This window comes from Mycetomoellerius zeteki, unplaced genomic scaffold (assembly GCF_001594055.1).
Source record: "Mycetomoellerius zeteki isolate Tzet28-1 unplaced genomic scaffold, Tzet1.0 scaffold457, whole genome shotgun sequence".
Classification (NCBI taxonomy): Eukaryota; Metazoa; Arthropoda; class Insecta; order Hymenoptera; family Formicidae; genus Mycetomoellerius; species Mycetomoellerius zeteki.
In genome coordinates, this window is record NW_017257454.1 from 193,331 (window position 1) to 207,523 (window position 14,193).

General features: G+C 31.5%; 1 protein-coding gene across 3 annotated transcripts in view; it reads right to left on the reverse strand.

Annotated features, from left to right (window-relative positions):
• Positions 1-14,193, reverse strand: part of LOC108726941 (neural cell adhesion molecule 1) — a 173,081-nt gene that overhangs the window by 94,735 nt on the left and 64,153 nt on the right. The window lies entirely within an intron of this gene.

Sequence of the window (14,193 nt, forward strand, 5' to 3'; positions counted from 1 at the left end):
TTTCTCGACTTACCCCTTTCTATTTGCGTCGCGATCGCTTCTTCCGTTCAATAGCGGAATACATGCCCTAAGAATTTTTCTATGTTTAACCTCTTTCCTTGGCTCTTTGATCAATTCGAGTATCGAGCATTTTTCTCAATTTTTTTCGAATTATAAACGAATTAAATTAAAAGAAATTTTTTTCAGAAATCATCTATCATTAAAAAAAAAAATTTTTGCTTAATTAAATTAAAGAGTAATTTTTGTTTTTTTCCAAAATTAAATATTTATTACATATTTATTATATTGTACTCATTTACTTTTAATATTTTTATATGATTAAAATGGAATAAAAGCATTTACTTTTTTGTCTATGTTATTATTTTTAAGCATATAATTGTACATTCAATAAAGTTATTATTTTTTCCAATATTTAACTTGTTCATGTCTGAATATTTTGCAATTTACTTTATTGCAATTCAGAAATAGAAAATCGATGCTGCAAATGGACAGTTTCGGTTACTTCGAAAAGGATTAATATTTTGTCATCGAATCGCTTTTACTACATTTCCACAGATTTTACATGAAGAAAATTTTGAATTAAGTCCAATTTTTGCTCCAAATTTATATAAATCGTACGTGCGCATATCTCTTTTAAAAAAATATATTTAACATGGTTGGAATTTATGAACTGTAATTCGTTGAATAATTCTGGCATCGTATCAGTACATGTCGTGGTACAAATTCGCTAGTAAAATACAAAATTATTTCCTATCCAGCTAGTAAAAGGTACGAGCTAAAGGTAGAAAATTGCATGAAGTAATTTCTTCAAAATGTCGTATGCGAACGTTCCCGAAAAAAACGCTTTCGTGCATCAGCTTCGAAAAACTGCGCCGCAGGGTCGGCTAGCGCGAGTTTTCATTTTCCATGCCATACCATACGTTACCAAACAGTAGGTTACCAGCAAAAATATTCGATCGAACCTAAATTTTGAATTTTTACCAAAAAGCAAATAGACGAGTTGTCCGATATGACACAAGAAAAATAAAATACAAAATCATATATTTCTTAACGCTCAGCGTTTTTTTCATTGATAAAGAGTTATGAATATATATTAGCACTGTTATTTCTATGTAAATGGCATAATTCTTTTTAATAAACAAAACCAACATAAATTTTTTCGAACGGCACTTTAAATAAAAATTCTTCTCGACAAAAAAATCACATCTACACGAAAAGAACGATTTTGTTGAAAAAACTAGATATAAATTTGAAAATAATTTTAAACTACCAAAATAATTATGTAACTTAAACATGATGAAGAATATTGCAAAAAGTTTTAACGTTATAACAACCAGTTGAGCATTCTAATTATTTTGATAATCTAATAAAATAATTTTCAGATCTGTATATTGAAAAAAAATTACTACAAAATCTTAATACATATTTTTTTTATAGTCCTAAGTAAACGTTTACTTACATAAATAAATATTTATTCAATTAATTTATTCAATTAAAAAAAATTATTTATTTAATTAAAAAAATGTTGATTAAATCAAATTAATGGTTTTTGCATCAATTAAATATATGTTTAAATTTAGTAAATATTTGCTTAGAACTATTCAAATAAATATTTATTAAAATTTAGTATCTTTATTAATGTACTTAACTAAATTTTGAAATACTTCAACAAAACCATTCTTTCCGTAGATATCAGAATAGATGTTTGTAGTTAAAGCGCGAAAATTTTATTCTCGATACTGAAGACTTATTGACGTCTCGACAGTTTTGTTAAGAAAAGGGGAATTTATTTTTTTTTATTGCAACATAAAGCTCCATAGAACTGCGGCGAACCCGAGACCTTCGGTATAACTTCTACCACACCCAAGTAATAATGCGATCGTTTCATTTCGATCGCGGCACCACTGGAACATTTTTCACACCGCCGTCCCGGCGCGCGTCATAGAACTCGGACCAATTCAACCATCGTATTTTATGAACCATTCGAACATCCGGTTCGGGCTTTTCTTTTTTTTCACCGACCCTTAATATTTCTTACGATAGCGCCGCTTCTCTCTGTTGGTTGTAGGTTTTAGGTCGCTATGCTGTCCCGGTAACGCGCGATAAACGCCTGTCGAAGATATACGGTGCTCCCGTAGTGTTTTTCTCGGCTTACATCGGACATCGACGCGCGGTTATTATTTGTCGCGGTAACGAGAATGAACGACGGTTCGTTTTATTGTCAATATTCCACCGTGGTAACCGACTCCCAGGATTGCCGCAACCCCCGACTCGAGGACCCGAGATTAAAGGAATTTAATACTATTTCGTATCTCCGAATTAATTCAAAATCAGAGGTTCGTTAAATCCGCAATTCCGATTACGAGGTCGTATGATAGCGTGCAAAGAAACTCCTCGCTTTGAACGTGTTTTTACGGAGATTTTTACGAGGAAGATATTGATTTACTTGCTGCAGGTGCCAGTTGCCCAATGTTTTTAATTCTACCTTTTTATGCCCTCTCGGGCGAACTGAGAAATCCCGGTCGGTGTCACGCGAGGGTAAAGAGGGTAAATCAGTCTTAGACACTCACTTTAACAAGAGTAAATGTTCTCATTTCCAAATACAAAATATCCTTAAGATAGCTAAGGCATTATTTATTTACACGCATTATTTGTTACCATTCTCAGTTAATACGCGAAACTCTTTAAATCGATCAAAAATTAAAGATTAAATTGATTAAATCTTTAAAGAAACGAATCATATATATATAACAAATCCATCATCAGAAAACGTTTTATAATGTAATTTTGTTAATGTCTTTCAAAATAAGCGATATGAATATAAATGATGTAGATTCTATTTTTACCTATTATCGAATATCAAAGAAAAATATGTTTCTGTTTTAATCGTGAAAATAGATATTTCTTATATTAATCTTTGTAAATTTATATTAATTTTTTTTCGATTGAGTTTATTCTTGTGATGAAGAAATTTAGATCTCATATTAAAAAATTTGTTGTCTGAATTTTGTATGATATTTAACTATAATGAATAAATTCAAAGACTGGTGTTACAATAATTGGCACATAATGTGCAAATCTGCATTTATAAGTGCACTTATCAATATCAAATTATCTATTAGCTTTTACAATTATGCACGGTGTTAAATATAATTTGTAAAAAAATCTATTTTCTGGATTTTATATGCAAGTGATGTTGGACTCTAGTGAATTCAAAGTCTGGTGTTTAACAAGAATTAGCATGTAATTTACAAGTCTGCATTAATAAATGCATTTATTAGTGTTTTTTATTAGCCTTTACGAATTATGCAACACTGTGCAGTATCGTGTAAAGCATGTTTCCACGATGAAGATTTATCGCGTTTCTCGTGGTAATAACATTTTTTCGTATGGAAGGGCTAAATTTAAAGGAAACAACCGTTAAATATATACTGAAAAAAATTTACTCAATCTTAATACATATTTCTTTGAATAGTACTAAGCAAAAAATTTACTTATAATAGTTAAATATTTACTTATTAAAAAGATGATTGTTAAATCAATGGTTCTTATAGCAAATAAACATACATTTAATTAGTAAATATCTACTTAGAATTATTCAAACAAATATTTATAAAAATTTAGTGTTTTTTTAGTGTAAGAGATAAACAGTATCGCAATATGTAGAGTACACTTTATATTGTGGCGACATTATAATTTCTATTCGATAAAGTCAAATTTCCTAGAAAATTTAGATAACACTCCCAAAGAAAGGTTTCTCCAATTTAAAGAAATGTTTCTTTGCTATACGGTTAAAGAAATTATTTTAGCAAAGAATAATTAGCAAAAATACATTTCTTTAAATTGAAAAAACCTTTTTTTGGGTGAACAGAATTTTTAATGTGAAATTTAAATCCTTTTATCAGAAAAATTCAATTAGGAAAAAATTAATGTAAATTTAATGTACGAAATATATCTTTTTTCACAAAATTTAAGTAGACAAAATTGAATTCTACGCATCACTTATATTTACATCACTTATCTTGAAAGGCATTAACAAAATTATATTATAAAACGTCTTCCGATGATGGATTCGCTATACATATATGAGAATATAATCAATTTTAAATTATTTTTAGTTTACAAAAAATAGATATAGATATAAATAAAAGAAAGAGAATTGCTCCTTAAAAGATTTTTAATCAATTTAAGGAATTTCGCATATTAAAAACTAAAAATGGCAAAATAATGCTTTAGCCATCTTAAAAGTATTTTGTACTTAGGAAACGAGCGCATTTACTCTCGTTAAAGTGAGTGTCTAGGACTGATTTACCCTCTTTACCCTCGCGTGACACCGACCGAGGCTTCCCAGTTCGCTCAGGAGGGCACAGGAAGGGAGGAGTAGAAACATTGGGCTCTAAAGGAGGACGTAAAACGAATCGTACGATTTACGAGATCCTTTCATCCTTCGTAAGGACCACGAGGAAAGATTGAAAAGTTCTTTTACGTTAGGATCTCTCTTAGCTTCTCTTTCTCGCGACTGATTTGGCGTCGACGCGTTTCTCATTGAAATTCTTCGCGATGATCGAATTCATTATCGCGCTATCTCCATGTTCTCATCCCAATCTCGAACTAACGTGTGCCTTATGTCATTCAACCAGTTCGCTTTATATCGCGACAACTCTATGATTTGGGAAATAAAAATCTTTGCTTATTTCCTACTGTTACAAATTTTAATATTACAAAGAATAATTAAATTAGCAAAAATAAAGTGTATATTTTTTAGTTTACAAATTTTTTTAATTTTCCGTTTTAGTTGACTGATATAAAATTTAAATTTTATCATTAAATTTAACAAAACCCGTGTTCATATCATATGTCATTGACCATGTTCAAAACTTGATCTTTTTGTTGACAATACTATAATACCACGAGAACTTTTTAAAAACGCTCGGGTTAAAAAAGACCCGAACACGATTAGAATATATTTTGCACTTGACATTTATATTGATATCAATTATTAGTTTTATCATTGTTAGTTATCAGTCTTATCTTTTGGTACGATTTCGGAAATTTGATGAATTTTGTAAAAATATCGATTTAATCTTTACAATGGTTGCAAATATGTATATACAGTGAATGTAAAATAATCTACAATAGATCTTTTATAAAAATACAAAAATTTATAATAAAATTGGATGATAGCGTTGTTATCAATTACATAAATTGATTAAAAATGTTTATCAGATGTACCTGATTTTTTAAAACGCCGTTAACGTCCATAAAACAAAAAGTACCGTAAATGTGGGTGATTTGGGACAAGTGTAGGTGACTTGGGACAGCATGTATTTTTGTTAAATTCAATCATGGAATCTATCCATGAGTCTTTAAAGGAAGTTAAGTTAAGTTTAACTTTTAAACTTCCTTTAAAGACTCATGGATAGATTCCATGATTGAATTTAACAAAAATACATGCTGCCCCAAGTCACTTACACTTGTCCCAAGTCACTCACATTACGGCTATCATATTTTTGTCTATATTACTCATTTCTCATATATTTTATATTATTGTTACTAAATATTGCCTATATTAACTAATAATATAAAATATTGATGAGGTACGATTTAGACGACTAGTACGCATTCGGCAACTCTCCTCTACATTTTCATTTTATTATAAAAACTTTAGATGATTATTACAATAAATATTATATATTATATAGTGGTTACGATTGAAAATAAATTCGAGATGGAAAAGATACTAACAGTTATCAACACAAATAAACTGATTGAATTTCATTATTGCAAATATAATTCAGTAGTTATCCGATTAACGCTGTCATTTATTATTTGCTATCTTGTAAGCATGTACGATAAATTTTACAATTTTGAATTTCTGTCAGAAATATTTGCAATATAGTACGATTACTTACTCAGCCGTTTGCATGAATAATTAATAATGAGCTTATAAATAACCCCCAAAATCATTTTAATCCGAGAATATTCGAAATTTCATGAGAATCACGGAAAAAACGATTTTACTGAATCTAAAAAGTAAAATTGTATTTAAAAATTAACCAAATATAGATCCGAAAATAATTTTATTGAAAATGATTTTATTAAACTATCAAAATAATTATCTAGGACGCTCAAGCCAAAATGTCAAAATTTTTGCAGCATTGCTCATCGTGCTTTTTCCAACACAATTATTTCGATGATTTAATAAAACAATTTTCGAATCTATATCTACCTAAATTTTTAGATTACTTCAGCAAAAATTATTTTCCGTGTATAAAAAAATAGTTAAAATCAGCGAGAACATAATACTTGATAAATGACAATAAAAATCAGTTATAATTATTAATCGAAGTCAAAGTAAGTAATTTACGAAGAGGAATTTTAAGAATTCCCGGAACACGTCATCAAGTTTGGGAAAGGAAGAAGGAAAGGGACCATATTCGTTTCTAGGTCACGCCATTCTGATGCATTTAGAACACCAAGCGCGATGCATCAAGGCCGAGATCAATGAGCTCGATCGTTAGTCACATGCCACGGCGTGGGACGTATTCAAATTAACCGATTAATGGGAAAGTTCAAGCGGCGTGAGTTTCTAAATCGAAGTGTCGGACTGACTCGAAGACGTTCGCGAGAGTCGACGGCGACGGTGTTACGTCAATGATACTAATGGCCAATTTAGTTCTTTCCTGTAGCCGGTGTTACGTCGCGCATAAGCCAACGGATTACTCTGCTCGCTGATCAATTTTTTTTTTGTGGAAACACCGTGGGATTTGAGGCTCAGTCTCTTCGGCGAGAACGGAACCATCAATCACGCGTCTTTAGAAAACCCGATTGAACGTCGAAATAAACCGTGATTGACACGCAATAAATATAACAATTGTATTTTTCAGAGACATCAATGTATGAAACGCACGACTTTTTTAAGGAATATAAAGAATAATACGTTTCACTCACGTGAAATAGCCGGTGGTGAATGTTTTATGTGTGTCTTTTTGTGATCCAGGAATATTCCGAATTCAATTTATATTTATATTTTATATGCCTCTTTATATTTTTGTATATTTTTTTGCAGAATATCCCAAAGTTCGCAACTCAAAATACTGTAGTAAGAAAGTTCTCGAACAATTCAGTGAAAAAGTTATTTATACATTGTAAGCAGTAGTTTTTGAGATGATAGTTTATGAGTTTAAATATGGCCAATTACAGATTAAGTTTAGACGGTCACCCGTCCGTGACTCACGCATGTAGTATTATAGTGAGCGCGTACTTTAGCACGCTTTAGCGTGCTCACTAAAGTCTGCGGCACACGATGCATTTTCTTGCTGTATTGTTTGCGCTAGCAAATTACTAGAATTGCACTACACAGAACGCATAATTTCTTATAATTTACTAAAATGCAAGCAAACAAGAAGACATGCATCGTGTGCTGCAGGCTTTATTCTCACAAGTGATCATCTAAACTTTAAACATAGTTCGTAATTGGCTGTATTTAAACCTGTACATCGTTTAAACACAGTTTGTAATTTATCATATTTAAATGTTTACATCTCAAAAACTGCTTAAAATAAAAATTTACATATAACTTTTTTTTACTTAATTTTTTAAGAATTTTCTTGCTGTAGTATTTTGAGCTGCAAATTTTGGAATACTCCGTATATAAATCCAATTACATTATAATTTCAACTTGAGTAAGGCTGCAACACAGACTTTTGCATAATGCATAATGTATAACGCATAAAAGAATCAACAGATCAGAATCCTTTCTTTTCATTCCCACTTCTAGTGGAGATGAGAAATGGAGATAAAAATAAAGGTTTCTTATTATTCCTGTTATGCATTATAAAATCTGTATTGCGGCCTTTAAAATTGAAGGTATATTGATTGAAACAGACGAACAGTTAAATTTGACAATAATGCAATTTGACAAATTAAATTACTTATTATATGAGGTAAGGTATGCTTACGATAATATGCGAGCCTGAATTGTTTTACTATTTGACACACGAGTCGGCAACTTTGGTATGCAAACTATCTTGTCTTATCACGTTACCAGAACTATTTATATGTGTTATACTTTCGGTGGTTCTCGCAGTTTTCGAATCCGACAAATTCTGCTCTCGTAAAATATTATTAAGATGCATTATGCATTAAGAATTAGTAAGTAACGAGAATGCGCAAAATCAATGGTGTGTTTCAAAATCAATTTGCTACGAAAAAAGGAGATTGTAAATGAGAAATGAAGTTTTCTGTCTCTGTCTTTCTTTTTCTTTTCTTTCCGTAGGTTACATTATGCTCATTTTAGTATTCAGAAGCAAGGAATCGTCGATGAAAAATTTTATCTTCTTAGTTTTGATCGATCTTCCATGACGCGTTGTCAGATAGACACTATTCTACCTTACATCCCTGTCAGCGTATAAGTAAAACGAGGTCGATCGTTTTTCGATTGAACACTTATAGATTCAAGAGTTTCCTTTTGTTTTAAAACACTCTCCCCTTCCCGCTCTTGACAGAATTATGTGATTACATTGCGAATATGTGAAGGATCTAAAACCAAAAATTGCAGAAACAGCCAATGTAATGTAGAAAAAAAAATTATTTCAACAATCGTATAATACATGAAAAGAAAGTGCTGAAAAATCTAAAAATGAAGTTATATGTATACAGGAAATAATTTTGTTGCATTATCAAAATAATATGTAAGTCGCTCAAATATGATGAACAATGCTGCAAAAAATTTGACATAACCTACTTGTGTATCTTACATAATTATTTTGATGTTCTAACGACATTATTTTCAGATTTGCAGCTACACGGAGAGAATTTTTTTCTTAGAATTTACCCTGAAAATACGGTAGTTCTGGGACAACATTGTATTTCGAAGAATTATATGTAAATTTGTCTCATTCATTAATAAAACTACAATAAAATATAAAATAAGTTTGATTAATTTTACTGAAATGCATGGTAAAAATCTTTGAAATATTATATTGTACCACAACTACTATATCTTCAGGGTAAATTTTAAGAGGTAATTCTCTCCGTGTAGCTAAATTTTTTTTCAACATAATGGTTCTTTCTATGTTGCTAATTTTATTATAAATTATCGATATCTCATAAGTATACAATAATTTTGTGTTAACTGCAGTAACGAAACTGTGCCAGTCATTGAACTGTAGTCATATCGCGTTCGAATGTTGCAAGAGGAATCGCTACAGTTTTCGTGCGATTTGCACGATAGGTACACACAAAGAGACGCCTGACGCGAGCACTTCGCAACACGCTGCACAGCACAGACCCCCAATTGAGCAACCGTGTCGCATGTCTGGGTCCTGGGCGTTCTCATGCTTCCATTGTAATTCGAAGTCCTGCCGGTTGGCACGGCGGTATGGGGCAGCAGACGTCGAGCATTAACCCGGCCGCAAAGGACGAGCGCATCCGGCTCTCGCCGTGGGCCTTGCAGTGTCGAGAGTCGCGAGTGCGGAATCTCGCAAGGATAGCATCTCTACCTTGTTCACTTCGGAACGAGTTGAGATTATTGTGGGCTTATACAGCGTGGTTGCATACCACATTGGTATGCACCCGATGGAGAGCGCACATCGCACCGTATTGCGATAACTGCAAAATTATGCCTTACGATTTCGCAATTAAATTCGAACGCTGTCGTCGAAGTGCCGTTTAACGCAATATCGATACAACTCCCGTGCATGATACGACGCCAATCGATTCCGACCAATTAAATACAAGGGCCGGTGCGTATCGATAACACAATTTAATAATTAAACATTTTCCTATTACATTATACATAACGCGCAACATATAGTACTTGACCGTAATACCGCATTCGATAAAATGCAAATATTTAGCACAATTTTGCACCGTTTACTGCGCGTGGCTGATAACTGGAGTAGAATTTGTCTACACAGGAAAAATGGTTTGACTGAAGCATATCTCAAAATTTATTTAGTAAAATAATTATATAGGACGCTTAAACTAGTCGTTAGAATGTTAAAACTTTTGACAACATTGCTCATCATGCTTGAAATTCCTACGTAATTATTTTTGTAGTCTTACAAAATTATTTTCAAATCTATGTCTGGATAAATTTTTACTTCAGCATTGTTTCTGTGAATATAGGTACTACATGCTAAATTTTACAATTTTTTCAATAATTCTTTCAACAAATTTCCTTTCCACGTTCAATACATACCCATATTGCACATAAAACTGCATGTTGAACTTTCTTGTCCCAAATAACATTTTGGTAGTATAATCATTCAAGAACATAACTTATAAGTTCAAACCGAAGTAATTTTATAACTGATACGAATTAAACTTCTTAAACTTTGCCACTTAGTCTAGATATTATAAATCTGCACGACCAACTTTTGCCAATTGACCTATCGTCAATTAAGTACGTTTTCCAGAACGGCACCATAAATGATCAGTGAATTGAAATATATATCGTCGTTTTGATAGAAAAATGTCAATCTCAAATTCAGCAATTACTTACTTTTCTGCAGCAGAGCATTTTTTAAATTTTGAATATGTGTGTACTTATTAAACTTTATAAATATATTATGTTTTAATTAAAACGTTACTCCAATTTTTTAAATGCTCTCCTGAAAAGTTGCTAATTTCGATATGCGTCATTTTTTATCAATATGTTAAAAATCTCATATCTCAATTTAAATTAATGTCAATTATCTCATAAATCAATATTATCTGTATGACTAGATTAATACTTTAATTAATATTAAAATCAACTCATTTATCTAATTTTACAAATATTTTAATGAGATGAATATATTTTATATAGGTACATTTATTTAATTAAAATTAATAAAGAAAATTAAATAATCCCTTCTTTTGAAAAAAGCAGGATCAGACAAGAAATAAAATGTGAAGTGACATTAGCGCGATTAAACTCAAATGAAACGCGATTTCGTTTACGAGATTGCAAATAATGCCAAGATCAGCTACTCGGAGGCCGGCGACGGAATATTTATGTCTACGACGGAGGGTTGCGCGGCTGCGAGAACGCGCGTTGGATAAAGGGGTAAAAATGCTCCTGCAACATGCTAGACACTGTAAACACAAATTTATTAACGACCCCCAGTATCATCTAAAAGAACGACCCCCGGTCGACCCGGCCTGCTTTCCAGTTTATCAGTATTAAGGATCGACCTCGGGCTCGGCTCTACTCGAAGATTGACGTATTTCGTAGAGAATTAGCGATATACGGTATCCACACACGTGTACCTACATTTATTCATGGCATCAGAATTATTGACGGCGATGAGAACATAAACGGTGTTACCACGACTTTACGTCAGAATGGCGGATTTTATTCCCCTGACATGGAAAGAACAGTTTTGCTAAAGTATCTAAAAAATTTAGTTAGCTATAGAAATGAAAATAATTTTGTTGAATCATCAAAATAATTATTTAGGATGTTCAAACTAGTTGATTAGAATGTTAATTTTTTTCAGCATTGTTATCAACGCTTATTAAGCGTTCTACATAATGATGATCCAACAGAAATATTTTCAGATTTGAGTACGTATTATGAAATTAATCGGAACGGATTCCGATCGAAATGTGTTCAATTATTTCCTAGATTTGTATTGTTCTAGAGAAAACGGTATAATTCCATAGCAATTCCGATTGGAATCTATTCCGAACAATTTCATAATACATATCTTGTATGTATAGAAAGAACGATTTTGTTGAAATATTATATCTAAATATTTAGGTTCATATAGATCTGAGAATAATTTTGTTTGGATTATCAAAATAATTATGTAGGAACGTTCAAACTGGTTGCTAGAAGGTTAAAATTTTTTGCAGCATTGTAATCAATGCTTAAGCATCCTACATTAATTAGTACTTCGATGGTCCAATAAAATTATTTTCAAATCTGTATCTAGCTAAATTTTTAGATATAACTTCAACAAAATTCTATTCTTTCTATTACTATATAAAGTAGGGGAGAGTTTTATGGACTTTAGGAATGAAAACAATTAAAAGTATAAAATTAATAATAGAAATCATTAACTAATATCTAATGATTAATTAATACCTAATTTTAATAATTTATTGAAAAAAAAAATTTTATAATCATTAAATAATAATGAAAAAAACAAATAACACCACAATAAAATTGGCTTAAATATATTTTTGTACTTGACATTTATATTGATATCAATTATTAGTTTTATTATTGTCAGTTATCAGTCTTATCTTTTGATGATATAATTTAGGAAATTTAATGGATTTTGTAAAAATATTGATTTAATTTTTACAATGGTTGCAAATATATACAATGTATATACAGTGAATGTAAAATATTCTACAATAAATCTTCTTTTATAAAAATACAAAAATTTATAATAAAATTGGATGATCACGTTGTTATCAACGTAAGTTGATTAAAAATTAATATCAGATGCATCTGATTTTTTTAAACGCCGCTAACGTCCATAAAACAAGGCGCTATATTAGGCTATTATATTTTTGTCTATATTATTAATTTCTCATATATTTTATATTATTGTTACTAAATATTATCTATTTTAATTAATAATATAAAATATTGATGAGGTACGATTTAGGCGACCAGTACGTTTTCGGCAACTCTCCCCTAAATATCACACGAGCATGTGTAGCTTCAATTTTTCCTATTAACAAAAGAATTTCCTAACTCTTACTAAAACCCTGTAATCCACGATCTTTTATACATTATATAATATATAATATTATATATATTGCATTGAATAAATATTATTTATGTTTAATGAGAGCATCCACTTCACGAATTGTATCCTCAGCCGTACTTATAAAATTTTAACAATAAAAATATGCAAATGTAAAAAACAATACATTTCATTGCATTCGATTTAGATATTCGAGTTCTCATCTCTCGTATTTTGAAAACGAGCGCACGTATCACGATTGCGGCAGTTATCACGAGACGCGAACGCTAAACTGTAATGTAAGCATTTTCGTTACCTCGAAATTCCCGTCCGTCGTGCGCGGTACCTCGCAATCGTTAATTAGCAATTTTCAGCAAGTACGGATCGCAGGGGTTTTCAGTTTCTGACGCGAAATTAATCATGCGGCTCTCTCCTCGCGTACGTGCGCACGGCGGAAGTACAGCGTGCCTATAAAACATGCGAGCGTTCATTAACGCCCGCGTGAATCTCAGGAGAAAGCGTAGGTATTAAAATGTACGATATTAAAGGTGACGTGCACGTCTTCCAAGTCATCGAGAATGGGATAATGCAACGCTATAAAACGACATTAGCACGCTGGACTTGGTCTCGTCTGGCTATCGCGACTACGTGGCGAGACCGAAGTTTTGATGAAACTCGTAACCGCATTGACAAAGGACCCTTTGAAGCAGAGGACATCGTCACTCGAAACTGCAACGTGGCTTGATCGATGAAAGGCTAAACGCGCGGGGGAGACATTAATGCAGTATGCAAGCGAGCGTGGCGATATTCAGAGCTTTACAACGCGCCTCTTAACGACATAACCGCTTGTTTCTTCCTTTTTCTTTTTGTATTCGTTCCACCTCTTTTTTTTATCTTTTCCTTTCCTTTTTTTTAAAGCGCCGCGGCGCCGCATCACAACACGACCCGGGGCGTTACCGTAAGTAAAGCAGGAATAAACCCGCCGATGAAAATAGCAACGTTTAGTATGCAAATATCTAATTTCCTAAAATAGATCGGGTCCTCGTCGTATCGCACAATTGCATCTTTTGTGGAAAGAACAAATTTTAATGGCGTTCTCCATTCTAACTTGCACTGATAACTGGACTATATTAGGTGGAGAGAGAGAAAGAGAGAGAAAACGAACATATACAATTTTATAATAAATAGAATATTTTTTTAAATAAATCATGGATAAAACCTTATTAAGTGGATTAATGATTTATATGATCAAAAATAAAAGTGACAACACATTGTTTGTAAAAATATTAAAACTTTTTCAGTTTCCATTTTAATAAAAATTATTATAGAGAAAAAAAGAACATTTGTCATGCATGTCATTCACGAACAATGAATTTTTAATATAATTAAAGCATTCCTGAAAAAAAAAATAATATCTAAATGTAAATGTATATTTACCGTGGTCTAAATTTTTTATAAATTTTTAACAAATTGTAGAAAAAGAATATTAACTTTTCAGTATAAA